The 20,014-nt window shown below is 45.1% G+C and overlaps 1 pseudogene; it reads right to left on the reverse strand.

Annotated features, from left to right (window-relative positions):
* Window positions 1-574: 574 nt before the first annotated feature.
* LOC116209716 lies at window positions 575-18,545 on the reverse strand (annotated as a pseudogene).
* Window positions 18,546-20,014: the final 1,469 nt, after the last annotated feature.

Genomic DNA, 20,014 nt, shown 5'->3' on the forward strand with positions numbered 1-20,014 from the left:
TTACAGAGATAATATTTGGTTCATAAGAGGATTCAGCTCTGCATCCTATCAGCTTGAGCTTATGATACATATGGGCCCAACCTCTTGTAAACTCGTTGGATGTTTAACATTGTATCAAAATTAGACCCATATCACATGTCATTGTATTGATTATGCAACACTTCGCATCTACACGCTCATACTACGCATCACTCTACATGCCACTGTGGGCTTATAAGAGGATTGAGACTCGCATCCTATCAGTTTAAGCTTTTATGATGCAAATGGGCCCAATCCTTTGTAGACATGTTGGCCTATTGGAAATTTAACAAGGTTGAGACTCGCATCCTATGAACTTAAGCTTTTATGATGCAAACTGGCCCAACCCCTTTATAGGCTTGTTAGATATTTAACATGGTATCAGAGCTAAGCCCAGACTCCACGCCAACGTGCTAATTATGCTACTATTCGCATTTACGCGCTCACACTACACATCACTCTAAATGCAACCCCTTGCAGGTCCTTTGAATGTTTAACATGAAAAATACAAGTAATTTACTTGTATATGTCGTCCATACATTTTCAACCATATGTATCAGAGTTTCTTTACCAGGATGTTTACTGCATGCTCCGGCTCTACAATCAGCCATGGGACGGGGCTGTGCTTGTAACTTGGGAACAGAGAGAATGAGAAGTTGGAGAGGATGATGGAGAGCACGACCTTCAACTCTGCCATGGCTAAGTGTTGTCAGAGGCAGATGCGAGCCCCACCCCGAAGGATATGTACATGTGGGGAAGGCGGCAGGTGCAGTCGCCATTGGAGGGCTGCGTCGGGTCCCCAGATGTTAAGATCAGTGTGGAGGGTGGCTATGGGTGTCCACACGGTTAGGCCCTTGGGTACAAGCACGTCCCCAAACTTAATGTCCTGTTGTGCCTCTCGTGAGTAGATCGCAACCGGCGGGTACAGCCGCAGTGACTCTGGATCACCATCGTCATATGCTCATCCATTGACAGGCAAACAAGAGATTACAATTATTGTATTCGTATTCAATAGATATTTACTATTCCTTATCATCGGAATTGTACTGATGATATTCTTTTTTCTTTTCCTTTTTTCCAAGATTTTCCTTTTTCCCAAGATGAGCACAAGTATCTGGTAGTACATATATCATCAAATTAGAAACAAAAATCAGTTTAGTTGGCCCATTTATGCAAGTAGCAATGGAACGAGGATTCATCTATAATGACATCAAGTACATATTTAGTGCTTTTAATTCAATTGTTTAGTATTATGTATTTTTTGCCCTGAACTGTAGAAGTACTAAACAATTAAGTTAAAATATTAAGTATGTCAGCACCCAATTTCGGTCCATCGGCTCCAGGGGGCAAAATCGTCATTTTTTCGATTTATTACCATTTCTAAAATATATATATATATATATATATATATATCTCCGGGCAGCGCTCACCAGCTGCCCGTGACCCCCGCCGGCCTAAGGAAAAAAAAATTATGCGGGCAGGCTAGGCCGGGCCGGGCGGCGCTCATCGACTGCCCGCGATCCCCGCCGGCCCAGAACGAAGAAATCGAGGATATCCGCGATTTTCTCCAAAATCAGCCGAAATCTTAAAGGAAAAGGGGAAGTGATTGCAATCAAATGAACAGAAAAACGATTCGGGGGGAGGCAAATAGAACCCAGCAAGTGAAAACGAGAAATTTGCTCTCGTTTGAGGAATTTGGGAGATCGGACGAACTCGGAGACTTTTGCCGGAAAATCGCAAAAACTTCCCCGATCTCGACTGTTTAAACTCTGGTGAGGCCCAGATCGACCACGGCGAAGTGTCGGCGGTGTCCAGAACCATCACCGGCGTCCACTCCAGCCCTCATTGCGACGTCCAGGGGCGAGAACCGCCACCCGCAGCGTCATCGCCGCTGTTCTCGGCGATCCCGACCGCCCGTCGGCTAACGGGCCTCGGCCCATTTCCTTTGCTTCACAGGTCCAGCCCAAATTTATTCGGCCCAACGCGCCAGGCGGCCCAACACTCCAGTCCGGCCCAGCGTCTCTTCCAGGCGGTTTCTCCTTTGGGCGGGTAGTCCGATCCGATCAGACCCGATTCGCCCGGCGATTTTATTTTTATTTTTACAGAATCACCCCCTCAACTTTCCGAACTAGGTAAATTCTCTACTTAGTGGCATGATTAGGGCTTTTTTCCTGAATATTAATGCTTGCTTGATGGATATGATGTGAAATGAGCGTTCTTGGGTTGCGTGGGTGATCGAATTTGTCCCGAACTCGATTTTACGAACTTTCTGTTTTGTCACATTTCAGTCCAAAGGACGCATTTTATTTTTTTATTTTTATTTTAGATCTACCCTGAACTCTAAAATTATTTTCAATCAAGTCCCGATCATTTTACTATTTTCCAATCAGTCCTTGAATTTTTTAGAATTTTTCTAAACATCCCAAAGAACTTTTCAAATTGTTTCAGTTTAGTCCCGAGACAATTTTTCACCCTTTTCAGATCTGCCCCGAATTTCAAAAATTCTTTTCAATCAAGTCCCAGTCATTTTACCATTTTCCAATCAGTCATTGAATTCCCAGAATTTTTCAAGCATCCCAAGGAACTTTTCAAGTTGTTTCAGTTTAGTCCTGGGGCCATTTTTTTGTTTTCAGATCAGTCCAGATTTTCAAATTCGTTTAAAACAAGTCCTGGGACATTTTCAGTAATTTTTACACAATTCCCAATTTTTTCATAATTTTCAAATCGGTCCCCGAAACTTCATCCGAATTTTCAAATCAGTCCCCGCTCTTTTAAAATCGTTCAATTCAGTTCCTTGGACATTTTCTAAAAATATCCGACCTTTTCCTACTTGGATCACCGACCGACAATGTATGTGCTCCATTTAAATATTTTATTTTTGTAATTATATGTATACAACGTGACAATATCGGAAATTAGAGTTTATCGGGCGGTCAACTAATGGCTATCTTGACGACTCGAAATCCGCCCCAACGATAGTGAACACGCCTGCGGCCCATCCGGTTAACAATCTTCCAGCACCACCTTCTTTCTCGCACCCGGCTAATCTCCCAGCGGTCACTCCTGTCCCTTCAGCGACAATGTTGGAACCGCCTATGCTCGTACCCCCACCCATTTCCACGCCAGTCCCAGTTCCGGTCTCTGCGTCGGTCCCAGCTCCGACTTCCGCTGTCCCACCGCCGATAATATTCCTGCCTACAACCACCCAAGCTCCTGCTCACACTGCTGAACCTCCCCCGTACCAAGCTCCACAACCCCACATCGGCCTTTCTTACCAAGCTCCACCTCCCATAAATATCGCTTACTCTGAACCGGGCATGCCGAGCCACGCGGCCCCCAGAGCTCCACCCATAAATTTTCTCCCCGAGATGTAGACCAAGCAAGAGAGGAGAATGAAGAGGATTTAATAGACTATTAAAGCCCTCCAAGCTGGTGACCCCCGACACTGTACTAGCTATCTAGATTCGACTCTCTTCCCGGGGATGCAGCTACCCCCGAAGGTCAAAGTGCTCGACTTCCAAAAGTATGACGGAACTACAGACCCGCGACACCACCTCCGCCACTATCGTGGGAAGATACTTCAATACTGGGATTATGAACAGTTCGTCATCGCTACGTTCCAAGAAAGCTTGTCGGGACCAGCCCTCAACTGGTTCATGTCGCTCCAAGCAGAAGACATCCCCTCCTGAACTGAACTGTCGAAGAAATTCGTAGAACAGTATTAATATAACATGGATACGCCTCCATCTTTCCTCGAGCTGAGCACCACGGAAATGGCGAAGGGTCAGAAGTTCGAGCAATACGCCACGAAATGACGTTCGGAAGCTGCGAAGCAATTTCCCCCTATTTCTAAGGCGCAACAAATACAGATGTTCCACGGGACATTCAAGAGGGCCTACTATCCCCATCTTATGGGCCACAAGTCTTCATTTTTAGAGATGATTATGGCCCGGAAGCAGGTTGACCTGGGCATCAAGCTTGGGGGGATCGAGGGCCCTACAAAGAAAGGGGAAAGAGAGTCCTCGAGGAAGACTGCCTCAGCAGCCACCCCCACTAGCGGCAGAAGAAGTAAGGAGGCATCGGTCAATGCAGGCCACAACGCGCCACAACAGTACTCGGTGAGCTTCACGCCCAAACCATCTACCACCCCCGCGTATGCTCCACCGCCTTCGCCCTATCCGTCTCAGCATCATGTTCGGCCAGTTTATTATTCGGCCCCGCCGATAGCATTTCCATCGGCCCCGCAACAAGTCGTCCATCATTACACTCCCGTTCTTCCTCAGACCCCGCAGTACAGGCCTCTGGCTTCGAGAATTCCTCAGCCGACGCAACAGGCCCCAGCCCCACAGGGTCAACAAGGCGGCGCAACGCAAACTCGGCAGCGTAAATATTTTACGCCCCTGCCGGCGCCACTCTCCCACATATACCAACAGCTCATCGTAGGCAAACAAATCCAACCAATAGCACCTAATCCTGGTTGACCCGACCAGCCAGGATCAGAGTTGGCGCTGTGAATACCATTCGGGGGCACCTGGCCACAATACCGACAATTGTTGGAAGCTACGGGAGAAAATCCAACAGATAATTGATGAAAAGAAGTTGATATTCAACGCTGTCAGGCCTCCAAATGTGCAGGCAAATCCCTTTCCTAATCATGGGTCGAGCTCGGGACCCACCATCAACATGATCAATGTCGGCACTATTGGGCCCTTCACCGTTCGTGATTGAATATGTCCCCCTGAAAACCACTGTAGGGTTCGCAGGGTTCGGTGTTGCACCCACTCCATTCATAATAGAAATCCCGGCGAGGGAGCCGTATCAGAATAGTAAGGTCCCATGGACTTATGAAGGGAGCGTCGGAAATCTCGAGCAACAATTCAGCGTCATGGGCGTGACGCGTTCGGGCAGGGTGTACGAGAACCCGGAGGCTGCAAGAAAAAGGAAAACCCCTGCAGTGCTCGGAGTCGCCTCGGAAGCCTCGTCTATCCCCCAGAAGAAGGTGACTGAAGGAAAAGCTGAGGCCTTCATGAAGATAATTAAGGCGAGCGAGTATAAAGTGGTAGAGCAAATGGCCAAGTCTCCGGCCCATATTTCGCTACTCACTCTCCTCCTAAACTTAGAGGCACACCGAGAAGCCCTTTTAAGAGTCCTGACGGCAGTGCAAATCCCCAAAGAGACGGCTCCGGAGCGGATTGAGGAGACTATCAGTTTGATCTTCTCTAACAACATTTCATTCTCAGATGATGAACTTCCCTCAGAAGAGTGGGCACACTCGCGGGCACTACACATTGTCTGCAAGTGCAACAACTTTATCATCGGTCGGGTCATGATCGACAATGGCTCGGCACTCAATGTTTGCCTGATTTCCACGCTGAAGCAGATGAACGTAGACTTTAACTGCATCCGTCCGAGCAAGACTGCGGTTCGAGCCTTCGACGGCTCACGGAGGGAAGTAAATGGAGAGATCGACCTGGTGATCGAGGTGGGTCCCTACTCATTTGCTGTTACATTCCACGTCCTAGACATCCCGAATGCTTTCAGCTTGTTGCCCGGGAGGCCATGGATCCATGCGGCCGGCGCCGTTCCTTCGTCCCCACACCAAAGGATTAAATTCATCGCAGAAGGTCGACTCATCACGGTCAAGGGTGAGGAGGACTACGCCATTTACAAGGAGACGGCTGTCCCCTATGTTAGCATTGGGGACGATGAAAACCTCCCCTTCCATTCATTTGAAACCATCTCCGTCATTTAGGACTACGGAGAGATCGGTCCGACCCGTGCTGACTGCATGATTGGAAAGGTTTTTCTGCGCCACAATTACATCCCCGGCACCGAACTCGGAACACATGGTCAGGGGATTAGTCGCCCCATCGAGATTGAAGAATACAAGAACATGAGGGGACTCGGTTTTCGCCCTTCCTGTCACGAGATTATTGAGGCTCGCAGGGGCAAGCACCTTCACCGTCTCGCCGCACGCTATGGGAAGATCAACAGGGGCATCCCGGTTCATCCGCTCTCCTACTTTTTTCTTGGGCCGCCACACATCGTCGGAGGTACTCTTGACGGTCCCTCCTCGGATTCAGACAGTGATCCTGTTGACCTGCCAACCATATGCGCCGTCACCGAGGAGACTACTCCAGGGGCTTACATCCGCCTCGAGCAGGAAAATGAGGAACTCAACAACTAGACCTCAGTCCCGCATTACTCGGCTGTAATCGCCGATGTGTAAGGCCATCTATGTTTTGATATTCCCCGCGTGTCGACATAGGCATAAGCCACACGACGGAAGACGGATTCTTGTTATGACATCGCGCCCTCATCATTAATAAAATCCCTATATGCATTTTTTAGAATTCTCACATCTACTTTCTTTTTCTCTCTCACTCATTCGCAGAACTTTAAGATTTCTAAGACAACTTGTTTAAATTGCCAGGCCCCACTCGAATCTGAGTCTTCCATGCGTCGATTCGAACCCATCCGAGGAACTCCTTGAAGAGTCCCAACCCATATACTTCGGGGAAGGACTCAACGAGGATGGTCGGGTGCCCGAGATAGAAGAGAGTTTGCGCCGCCTCAAGAACCGCCAACTCACTTCCGTGGAGCCAACAGAGGAGATCAATGTGGGTACCGAAAAAGAACCTCGCATCCTAAAGATCGGGACGGGTCTCGACCCTACATAACGAGTCAGGATGATCGAATTTCTAACCGACTACCAAGAGGTCTTTGCTTGGTCATACGCTGACATGCCGAGCTTAGATCCTTCGATAGTCAAGCACTTCCTACCGCTTGATACAGAGAGGTTTCCACCCAAGCGACAACATTTACGGCGGCAACGTGCCGGCCTTCTCCTCCGCATCAAAGATGAGATTATCAAACAGATCAACGTAGGGTTCCTGGAGGTTTGCAATTATTCTGAGTGGGTAGCGAATATCGTGCCCGTGGAGAAGAAGGATGGAAGAGTTAGAGTCTACGTCGACTACCGAGACCTCAACAAAGCCAGCCCCAAAGATAACTTCCCCCTGCCTCACATTGATGTCTTAGTCGATAACACAGCACGCCACACGTTGTTCTCCTTCATGGATGGCTTCTCCGGGTACAACCAGATTCGGATGGCCGAGGAGGACAAGATCAAGACGATGTTCATCACAATGTGGGGCACTTTCTGTTACCGAGTCATGCCTTTCGGTCTCAAAAATGCCGGGGCAATATATCAGAGGGCGATGGTCACGCTATTCCACGACATGATGCACAAAGAGATCGAGGTCTACGTTGACGACATGATTGCCAAATCCAAAGAAGGAAAGGACCACCTTGTTAATTTAAAGCGCCTTTTTGACCGCCTCAAGAAGTACAAGCTCAGACTCAACCCGACGAAGTGCACATTCGGCGCTAAGTCAGGGAAACTGTTAGGATTTGTTGTCAGTGAGCGAGGCATTGAGGTTGATTCGGACAAGGTGAAAGCAATCAGGGAGCTACATCCGCCATCGACGGCCCGCGAAGTACGAGGTTTCTTGGGACGGCTGAACTACATTGCAAGATTTATCGCAAACCTGATAGACAAATGTCAACCACTCTTTCGTCTGCTTCGTAAAAATGCGGCAATTGAGTAGGACGAGGAATGTCAGAAGGCCTTCGATACTATCAAGGCATATTTGGCTCAGCCACCAATGCTAGTTCCGCCGACACCAGATCGTCCGCTGATCCTTTACTTGACTGTGCGCCGACAATCCCTAGGATGCATGAGGACAGGAAGACGAGTCCACGCGCGCAGAACACGCCATTTATTATTTGAGCAAGAAGTTTACCGAAGGGGAGTCTAACTACCCGGAGATTGAGAAGATATGCTGCGCGCTAGTGTGGGTTATGCAGAGACTTCGACAATACACGCTCTACCACACTATCTGCTTATTGTTAAAAGCGGATTCCCTAAAGTACTTGCTCGATAGTCCATCTTCCATGAAGAACATTTCAAAGTGGCGATGTCAGCTGACGGAATACGACATTGAATATGTGCCCCGCACATCAGTTAAGGGCCAGGCAATTGCAGATCACTTAGCGGAGTTCCCAATCGAAGACGATACACCGATCAACTCTGACTTTCCGGACGAAGAGATCATCCAAGTGGATAGTGAGGAGAACAAATTCGCATGGAAGATGTATTTAAACGGAGCAGTAAATTCCACAGGGTCCGGCATTGGTGCAGTGCTAATATCCCCCGACGGACGCTACTATCCGATTGCAGCAAAGGTTGATATCCGATTGCAGCAAAGGTTGATTTCCCCTGCACTAATAACGTGGCCGAATATGAGGCATGCATCCTTGGCATGCAAGCGGCGATCGACTTCAAGGTGAAGGAATTGGAAGTGTTCGGAGATTCTATGCTTATAATCTTCCAGACGCTGGGGCAATGGAAGACGAAGGATGCAAAGCTAGTGCCATATCACGAGTATCTTGAGAAGTTAGAGGAGAACTTCGAGAAAATCTCATTCACATACACACCGCGCATCAAGAACCAATTTGCAGATGCACTCTCGACGCTCGCATCCATGGTGAGCATCACGAAATAAAACCCCATCAAACCACTCGAGATCGAGATCGCCAAAGGCCCTGCTCACTGCGACGCAATCGAGGCGACCAATGAGCAGCCATGGTACGAAGACATTAAGCATTTCTTGCAAACCGGTCAATACCCTACATTCGCTAACTATCGTGATCGAAAAACACTCCGGCGACTCACAGCACATTATTTTCTGAGTAGAGAAACTCTCTATCACCGTTCTTTCGACGCCACACTACTCCGGTGTGTTGACGAAGTCGAGGCACAACGTCTCATGGGAGAGATACACTAGGGGAGCTGCGGACCCCACATGAGCGGGCTTATGCTTGCCAAAAAATTCATGCGTTTAGGTTGCTTTTGGTCCACCATGGAAGCCGATTACGTCAAACACGTTAAGCATTACCACTTGTGCTAGGTATACGCCGACCAGATCAAAGCACCGCCTAACGAGTTGCGCCCGATGGCAGTCCCATGGCCCTTTTCAATGTGGGGTATCGACGTGATCGGCCCTATCAACCCCAAAGCATCCAACGGACACCAATTCATTTTGGTGGCAATAGACTACTTCACCAAGTGGATCGAGGCCATAACGCTTGCTTCAATCACTGCAAATGCCGTGGCACGTTTTCTCAAGCATGACATCATCGCCCGATACGGAGTCCCTGAGACGATCATCACTGATAATGCCAAGAACTTAAATAACAAGGTTATTGACGAGCTCTGTGAGCGATTCAAAGTGCATCATCGCAACTCCACTCCATACCGTCCCCAAATGAACGGTGCAGTGGAGGCTGCAAATAAAAATATCAAGAAGATCATCGAGAAAATGACGGTGATTTACAAAGATTGGCACGAGATGCTCCCTTTCGCGCTCTTGGCATATCGAACATCTATCCGCTCTTCAACTGGGGCAACTCAGTATTCTTTGGTCTACGGCATGGAGGCCGTCCTCCCGATCGAAGTGGAGATTCCTTCCATGAGGGTCTTCGCCGAGACCGAACTTGAAGAAGCAGAATGGGCGAAGCAACATTGTGAACAGCTCAATCTCATCGACGAGAAACGGCTAACAGCACTCTGTCACGGCCAATGCTACCAACAGAGAATGGCCCCAGCGTTCAATGCGAGAGTCCGTCACCGCGAGGTCAAACCCGGTGACCTCATCCTGCGGAAAGTCCTACATATTACAGTTGATTCTCGGAGCAAGTTTGCATACAAGTATGACGGGCCCTTTGTCGTCAATGAAGTCTTCTCCGGAGGGGCAATTATCTTAAGCGACATGGACGGGACCGAAAATGCGCTCCTAGTCAACGCCGATGCCCTTAAGAAGTACTATTCCTGATTGGGTGCTTTGTCGTTCTACTGCCTTTGCATGTGCCTGCAAGCTACAACTCACACTTCCAACACTTGTCTTCTTCTGTATTCTTCAGGCTCCGCGCCCGTTTCACTTTAGCGCATTTTCTGTTATCAGCATTTATGCCATCTCCATCCAATCCTTCCATATAAGGGCACCTCTGAGAGAAAAAGAATAATTTTCTCACTAGGTCGAAAACCTCCTCGAGGCGACCTAGGCAAAAGTTAGGGAACGAGGGGCATGGCTTAAAATCCCGCAAAGAGGAGCCGTGACAAAAGGAGAGCATGAATTATATCATTGCTAGGCTGAAAACCCATAAATGGCAGTCTAGGCAAAAGTTAAAGGAACCGAGAGGTGCGATCGAACCCTATCCTAGGCGGTCGCAGCAAAAGGTGAGCATTTATGAGGGAAAAATAAAAATAAAATACCCAGCTAGGTCGTCACGCGTCTTGCGGCCTAGGCAAAAATTAGGGGGAATTGTCGGCTCAACCACGAAAGAACTGCGACACCTCGTGTGGAACTATGACAAGTAGTGGTTTAGCGGTTTTCAACGCAAGCAAACTCTCTTCGACTCTTCGGGTTCAAGACATGCCTCGAAATGGGTTCGAATCGTCGTATCTTTGATTTAGAGGATCCCCAAAGATCTTCCTTTTACCTTCATACAAAAACTCTACGGGTCATGCCCGCCTTGCAAAGGCCATTCCTTTAAGTCAAATACATGTCATACTCGGGGACGCGACCACCCCTCAAACGGCCAGCAAGTTCTACACTACTGACAACGACCGTTGGTTATCGTTTTCCTGCATACGGGTCCGAGTGTACAGCTCCTGGGAGGCGTACCCCCGAGCGGGCGTATGTCTGTCTCGTTTGACAAGTCGCAGTCTCTATCCGGGTGAAGGGCCCGAAAAGGAACACACATCAACTTTGCCAAACAAACCCATAGGCGCCTGACCAGCGACAGGGCGCGGTTATCACTGCATCATTTCAGTACAATACTGGCTTAACACCGAACAGATCGCCCTACACTATCCCATAACAGTGATTCTTACTCTTGCATTTTACTGCTTTTCGAATTTCGTGTCCACATTTACTACTTTTCGAACTTCGTGTCCTCATTTACTTCTTTCCGGACTTCGTGTCTGTATCTACTGCATTTCGGACTTCGTGTCCTCATTTACTGCTTTCCGAACTTCGTGTCCGCATTCCGGACTTCGTGTCCGCATCTACGGCATTTTGGATTTTGTGTCCGCACTTACTGCATTTCGGACTTCGTGTCCGCATTCACTATTTTTTAGACTTCTTGTCCGCACTTACTGCATTTCGGACTTCGTGTCCGCATTCACTGTTTTTCGGACTTCGTGTCCGCACTTCCTGTATTTTGGACTTCGTGTCCGCATTCACTGTTTTTCGGACTTCGTGTCCGCACATACTATTTTTCGAACTTCGTGTCCGCACTTACTGCATTTCGGACTTCGTGTCTGCATTCACTGTTTTTCGGACTTCGTGTCATCATTTACTGCTTTCCGGACTTCGTGTCCGCATCTGCATTTCGGACCTCGTGTCCACATTTTGCGGCTTTCCAAACTTCGTGGCTGCATATACTGCTTTCCGGACTTCGTGTCCGCATTTACTACTTTTCGGACTTCGTGTCCTCATTTACTTCTTCCCGGACTTCGTGTCCGTATCTACTGCATTTCAAACTTCGTGTCCTCATTTACTGCATTCCGGACCTCATGTCCACATCTACTGCTTTCCAGACTTCGTGTCCGCATTTACTACTTTTTGAACTTCGTGTCCTCACTTACTACATTCCAGACTTTGTGTCCGCGTCCACTACATTTCGGACTTCGTGTCCTCATCTATCACTTTCGGACTTCGTGCCATCGTTTACTACTTTTCGGACTTCGTGTCCGCATCTACTGCGTTTCGGACTTCGTGTCCTCATTTACTGCATTTCGAACTTCATGTCCGCACCTACTACATTTCTGACTTCGTGTCCACTATTACTGCTTTTCGGACTTCATGTCCATATCGCTTTCTAGACTTCGTGTCTACATTTAATGTCTTTCCAGTATGCGTCCACATTTACTAATTTATGGTTTTTTACTATTTTACAACAGGCCCACATATTAACACAAACGAGGAGAATGACCAGACGGTCGCCATGACCAAACGAGGTGCTTCTCATAGTCTTTGGTTGCATCCTCTATCCGAGCACGCAACCAGAGAAGGGCAAGCTGTCAGCACCCAATTTCGGTCCATCGACTCCAGGGGCAAAATCGTCATTTTTTCGATTTATTACCATTTCTAAAATAAAATAAAAATATATATCTCCGTGCAGCGCTCACCGGCTGCCCGTGACCCTCGCCGACCTAAGGAAAAAAAAATTATGCGGGCAGGGCAGGGCAACGCTCACCGGCTGCCCGTGATCCCCGCCGGCCCAGAATGGAGAAATCGCGGATATCCGCGATTTTCTCCAAAATCGGCCGAAATCTTAACGGAAAAGAGGAAGAGATTGCAATCAAATGAACAGAAAAACGATTCGGGAGGAGGCGAACAGAACCCAGCAAGAGAAAATGAGAAATTTGCTCTCGTTTTGAGGAATTTGGGAGATCGGACGACCTCGGAGACTTTCGCCGGAAAACCGCAAAAACTTCCCCTATCCCGACTGTTTAAACTCCAGTGAGGCTCAGATCGACCACGGCGAAGTGTCGGCGATGTCCAGAACCATCACCAGCGTCCACTCCAGCCCTCATCGCGGCATCCAAGGGCGAGAACCGCCGCCCACAGCGTCATCGCCACTGTTCTCGGCGATCCCGACCGCCCGTCAGCTAACGGGCCTCGGCCCATTTCCTTTGCTTCACAGGTCCAGCCCAAATCTATTCGGCCCAACGCGCCAGGCGGCCCAACGCTCCAGTTCGGCCCAGCATCTCTTCCAAGCGGTTTCTCCTTCGGGCGGGTAGTCCGATCCGATCCGACCCGATTCGTCCAGCGATTTTTTTTTTTATTATTTTTACAGAATCACCCCTCAACATTCCGAACTAGGTAAATTCTCGACTAAGTGGCATGATTAGGGCTCCTTTCCTGAATATTAATGCTTGCTTGATGGATATGATGTGAAATGAGCGTTCTTGGGTTGCGTGAGTGATCGGATTTGTCCCGAACTCGATTTTACGAACTTTTTGTTTTGTCACATTTCAGTCCAGAGGACGCATTTTATTTTTTTATTTTTATTATAGATCTACCCTGAACTCTAAAATTATTTTCAATCAAGTCCCGGTCATTTTACTATTTTCCAATTAGTCCTTGGATTTTCCAAAATTTTTCTAAACATCCCAAAGGACTTTTCAAATTGTTTCAGTTTAGTCCCGGGACCATTTTTCACCCTTTTCAGATCTGCCCAGAATTTCAAAAATTCTTTTCAATAAAGTCCCAGTCATTTTACCATATTCCAATCAGTCCTTGAATTCCCAGAAATTTCAAGCATCCCAAGGAACTTTCCAAGTTGTTTCAGTTTAGTCCTGGGGCCATTTTTTTGTTTTCAGATCACTCTAGATTTTCAAATTCATTTCGAACAAGTCCTGGGACATTTTTAGTAATTTTTACACAGTTCCCAATTTTTTCAGAATTTTCAAATCGGTCCCCGAAACTTCATCCGAATTTTCAAATCAGTCCCTACTCTTTTAAAATCGTTCAATTCAGTCCCATGGACATTTTCTAAAAATATCCGACCCTTTCCTACTTGGATCACTAACCGACAATGTATGTGCCCCATTTAAATATTTTATTTTTGTAATTATATGTATACAACGTGACAATGTCGGAAATTAGAGTTTATCGGGCGGTCAACTAATGGCTATCTCGACGACTCGAAATCCATAGACTAAAGCATTCGGCAAATTTGTAATTAACCTAAAATTCTACATACGGGATAATCGGGACGTTAAATTTGGTTAAATTAAATCACTTGACTCTTTTAAATGAATTGTACGAACCGATTAATAATTTGTAATCGCATCGACAGTTCAAGAACTGTTAGTCACTCCTTTTTAAATTCACAATTTCAAAAGTATTGAGATACGTGCTACGTAATCTTGATTTTTCATACACACACATATTTTTTGATTCAAGGGGGATGACTATCGGTTCTTGTCATGCCGTCACTCTAGTATAGGTTTGTGTTTAGAACGGATTAAAACATAGAAAAACAAATTAATCTCAAATTCGGCCTAAATCAAACATGGGCAATAGTCAAATAGAGGGTTAGGTTTTGGGTTTTAGGTGAAAATACTCTTAATCTGTAAAATTCATATTGTCACGATACAAAATAATCTAAAAATAACCCACACATTCGAGACTTGACTATGGACACCATGTCTGTCGGATCCGTTAAAATGATGCCGAATGCTACATGCCCTATCTATCACTCATTTTGTTTGTTTTAAGGTAGGATTTGTATGCCAAGATACCTCGGTTAATAATCAGTTAATTCACGTAAATTCGGCGATAACAAAATCCCATTGTTTGTTTATTTGAGCTTGCTTGTTACATTTTTGCACTTATTTGTTATGCGGATCGAGCCCGATCCTTTAGGACACGATTCACAGAAGGTCCAACGCCTCTCACCGTCGATCACGGGGTCCAATGCCCCCATACACCGAGTGCGCATTTAATTTAATTTTCGGTCTTTTTCAAAACCATACGGTAAGCATGAGTGAAATAATGGCCGAACGCGAACCGACCGGGATTCAGTCATTATAATTTGTCTTTTATTTATTTGAGATAAGGATTTATGTTGCATATTTATTCATGTAATAATCCCGGTCGGAGAGCTGACGGTCGGAGGGTTTCTTCGAATTTACGGTGTCAAAACGGACGAGTCCAGTGCAACCCTAAATCATGCGGTAAATAAATAAAATAGCAAGCCTAGCAAGCTAGAGTACCGAAAGGACGTGTGGGATATAGGCCCACACGTAATAGAATCCCCGAATTCGAAATTTCAAGTTCCATACATGCCATTACCTTCGCATTTTAGGTGTACCCCTTACCCCTAGACTTGGGTAACTTGCCGGCTCTCGACCTTCGGGTCGTAAAATGGCAAGTGGCGACTCCTTCTCACGTGCGTCTGTCGCGCGTCCCTGGGAAGGTGGACACTCCCAAGCCGTGTTACAATTAGGCGCGCGCATGCGTGCCCCGACGAGATTAAAATTCGGGTGCGCACAAAGTATTTGAACTAAAAATATGAAATACTTCTCCGTGACTCAATGCATATATTGTAGAAATTTCTTTTGAAATAAACCAGTTTGATGGAACTAGGGCCGGAAGTAGTGGTCTACTTGGATTGACATCTTTTATGGAATGGAAAAGGAAGAAATACTAAAAAGAGTGGGTGCCTGATCAGCTTACCATTTTTCATCTTGCGAATCATGTCAGAGTCGGGAGATTGGCCTGCACAGACCTAGTTAATCTCCTCGTGCACTTTGGCCTTCCAGTCTGAGTTCGAGGCCAACAGCATGAGTGTCGTCCACGAGGCAGTGACGACCGTTTTTTCATACCCAACCAAGTATATGTTCTTGCAGTTATCGACTATGAAACGGTCCATCTCGTCGCCACTCAAATGACCGTCCTTGGCCACTTCAAGGATCATTTGCAGGAGGTCCTTCTCTTATTTCGCTCCTTCCCTTTCCTTCACTACCTTCAAGATCAGCTACCGAACTTCCTTCTCGAGCTTCCATATTGCTTGTTTGCTCTTCGTAAAGAAGGTGCCTGAATATATATTGTAAAAGAACCAAATGATCAATTATGAAAGATTTGATTAACATTCCCTTGTCTTATAAAAAGGAAAAATAATATCTAACTTAAATCAATGGCTTGAATATATACATACATCTATACACACATTCTCATTTAGTAATCAAGGACTTCAAGTTCGATACCCATGATAGGACTATATGTGCCTCTTTATTAACTATTTAAGATGTCTATTTTCATTGTACTAGGCTCATAGATATTTTTTGTAATTGAAAAAAAAATAGTACATACCTAAGCCCAAGGACGCCAGTGCGAGCATTTTCTTGGAGATGGCTTCCTGAAGACATCGAAACTTGATGAATATCTCCTCCCTTTTGGAAGAATTACCCTTCTTTCATGGTGACGCTTTTCACCCATCTTTCGATGTGACTTGTTTTGCATAAACTATCCAATATTCCGATACCTTCCTCCGTAATTTTCAAATCCAACGATATGTGAGAATTTTCAAAAGAATAATATAATGTTCTTAATAATTTATATCAATACTTACTAAAATTTTAATTGCGAAAGTATCAAGCGATTAATTATGGACTAGAGAACATTTAATAGAGGGATACAATAACGTGGTAAAACCATGCGTTTTGCGGGCATCGATCAAGTTTGACCAAGTAAAAAGATTTACATATATAAATTGTAGACAAAACTATTAGCTTACCATTTGCAAGAGGTGCTTATCTGATTTCGCTCCCTCCCTTTCTTTCACTACTTTCAAGATCAGCGATTGAACTTCCTTCTCGAGCCTCCATATTGCTCGGTTGCTCTTCGTCGAAAAGTGCCTAAATATATATTGTAAAAGAACCAAAAGATCAATTATGAAAAGGTTGATTAATATTCCCTTGTCTTAAAAAAGGAAAATTAATATCTAACTTAAATCAATGGCTTGAATATATACATAAATATATACACACATTCCCGTCTAGTAATCAATGATTTCAGGTTCGATACCCATGATAAGACTATCCGTGCATCTTTATTAGCTATTTAAAATGTCTATTTTCATTGTACTATGCTCATAGGTCTTCTTTATAATCGAAAAAAGAATAGTACATACGTAAGTCCAAGGATGCCAGTAGCGAGCATTTTCTTGGAGATGGCCTCCTGGAGACATCGAAACTTGATGAATATCTCCTCCCCTTTGGAAGAATTACTCCCAAAACAAAACTTTGGAGATCACATCCCTAGAGAAGCTTTGCAGGGACGCATCGATTTTAATGTCAGCCTCTCCACCTTCTAATCTATTGATCACATCTACCCATGACTTCACTGTAGATGACTGAACTATTAAACTTACCATACCCTAAGCATACACGATAATCCCAAATTTAATTTGCTTGTGTTCACATCAAAATCACACGACCACCTAATTGGCAATACATGAGAGATCCAGGTGTGCCAATAAATGATTCCAAGATATGAGACGCGTCACTAGTTGGCCCCACCAATTCAAAGCATGTACTACGGCCTTAGAAGTCCGCGAGATTGTTTGGCGGTTAGGTTTGATCTTCAAATAATAAGCGCCTTAGACGATCACACGACTCAGGGATTTAGTTGTTTGAGTTCTTCACCAAACTTTCTACACAAGAACACGAACTTGAGTCCGAAAATGACTAAGCGGCTACTCAGCTTGCCTAATAAAAATTTGGCCGGCAATTCAGCCTCAGAAAATCAAGCCAAAGATCGATCAAGTTCACCCATGCGAGTGAACCTGAACTTAAGTGGACTTCAGCAAGTGGTGCCGAAGGATGATAAAGTCCTCGCCTTGATGCCCGAAAGCTCCAAAGACGACAATAGCTTCGACCATGGGGAATCGGTTGAAGGATAAACAAACGAGAATTGAAAGGTGCGATAAAAGAAGTGTGATAAACGAAAGGGCAGGAAAGATAAAGTGCGGGTGGGATAAAGTACGGTAAAGTAAAGTGCGATAAACGATAGATAGAATGAAAGTATGGGTCTGATTGATTGATGTGCGGAACCTAGTAACGAACAAGACAACACATATATAGGCGTTACATTGAAACCCTAGAGTATCTATCTAAATCAGATACGTCACAATATACGATATCAGAACAAAATTCAAATAAGAAGCTAACTCCTGACCTACCTAGAAATAAAATAACAAAATATATGGGAGAGCTATCCGACTCATTTAACTATCTAAGATCGAAGATATCACGGGAATATCACATACTTGGCATACAAGTATATTCGGCTGCCATTCGAAAATAATTCTTCCATCGCCATTGCCTCATGCACGTCATGTACATGTGCATATATTTATATGTATATGTCTTCATGTTGAGGGACTCCCATTGGGCTTTCTCTCATTGGGCTTCTTCATAGATTCTTGGGCTCTCTATCCACTTCGGCCTCAAATTAATCCGACCCAACAGAAGAATGATCTCAGCCCGCTTCCTCTACTTGAATCAAAATGTCCCAAAACCCGGAAAAATCATTAAAATTATTGATTACACGTCACGACTCAACAATCTTCACAACTTACGAAAAATGGGTGTAAACAACTTGCTTCTTAATTATTAGGGCTGATTTTCACAAAAAGTATTTACATGTTTAGTAATATCTTTTATCAATTACCTTAACTTTGACAGCGTAGAGCTCAGGGGCAATGATCTTTCGTTGGTGGGCCCAATGTGTGCCGTTTGAAGTCACTATGCCGTGATCGAAAAGTGGGCCGAACTCCCGGAACTGATACGTGGGCTTCCCCAAATCCAAGGATGTGCACATGGTCATTTCCTTCACAATGTCTAGGTCGTACACGTGGAGCATCTGTATGATCCCCAATGCGAACATAAACACCAATCCGATGCATACATATATGAACAAATAAGAATACATATGCATTCATGCTTGATGAGTCAAATGTATATACAAGAGCCTCCCCCCGCATTATGCGTGGAGTTATACAAATAATTTTTTCTTTTTTCTTTTTTGTAAATCATTTTATATTTTTCCAAAAAAATATAATGATATAATTTTGTTTCATTATGCGTGGAGTTATACAAATAATTTTTTCTTTTTTCTTTTTTGTAAATCATTTTATATTTTTCCAAAAAAATATAATGATATAATTTTGTTTCATGAGAGGTTTTTTATAGGCCAAAGAATAAACTCTTAATTAAAAATTAATGCAATAAAATCAATAAAGAAATTTTAGCCTAAAATAGTTAATGAAGTAAAGTGGGAAATGAGAGAGGAACAGGGGAGAGAGAGTGGAGGAATAGAGAGAGAATTGTGGAAAAAGTTAACTTGACAATTAAGGTTAAGACATGAAATTACTAATTCGCTCTTAACTTCTTTCTAATTCAACGTTTCTTAATTAATTGTATTATTTCCTCGAGGGCAATATAAGAAAAGAAAAATTGTATGAACAATCTTCCTTTTCCCATTTGTAATAAAGATAATTGGCATAACATATTGATTATCTGAATCTACTGGGCTTCGTTTATTAGGGGAAAGTGCCTTGCTGCTTGGGTGCGCTAGCCGATGGCATAGTCCTCGAACTTCTATCACTCAGCCATCTACATGGTGCTTAGATCAAGAACGGGGTTGTTTATGTATTATACTGATATTTATCGAGGAATCTCCTAGATAGCTCAGTCTATGTGTGAATGTCCGCGGCTTTGAGGGGCATGAACCAGTTGAGCGTTGGCCTCGTCAAGCTTTCCTAGGAGGTATAGATCACAAATTACTCGTAGTCACAATACTAGAGCATCTTCCCTTGATAGCGGCAGAGGTGATACCTTGGGTCTTTAGTCTCGTTGTACTTAACGAAATTTGAGATATTGATCTGCAGTAACAACCTCATTTCGAAAAGAAACTCAAGTCCAAATAGTTGTTGTCGTATCGGGAGTCACTCGCCAGGATGACCGTCGTCATCTCTTCCATCTTCATCAATCGCTACTCCTGCTCTGTCTCCGTAGCTGGGAGAGAATTTATAGGTGGAGCTAAAGAGGCCACGTGAGGGTGCGTGCTTAGGTCGAGGAGGGTAATGTTTTGGGGAAGTAGAGCTTGGCGAGAGAGGCTCATTTGGGGTTGCAGAGTCGGGAAAGGGAAAGGCTCAGTGTTGTGAGCAGGAGCGTATGCACTCGACGTCGGAAAAATTATCGGTGGAGGGGTCGTGTAGATAGGGCCTGGTGCCAGCATGTGCAGCAGTGGTGGCGCAGTTACAGTGGGGTCGACTGTTGGAATTTGTCTTATGTGAAAGAGGGAGATTTGTCGAATTGACCGTCGGTACGTATATCGAATAGGGGGTTTGTATT

The sequence above is a fragment of the Punica granatum genome, chromosome 5 (assembly GCF_007655135.1).
Source record: "Punica granatum isolate Tunisia-2019 chromosome 5, ASM765513v2, whole genome shotgun sequence".
Lineage (NCBI taxonomy): Eukaryota > Viridiplantae > Streptophyta > Magnoliopsida > Myrtales > Lythraceae > Punica > Punica granatum.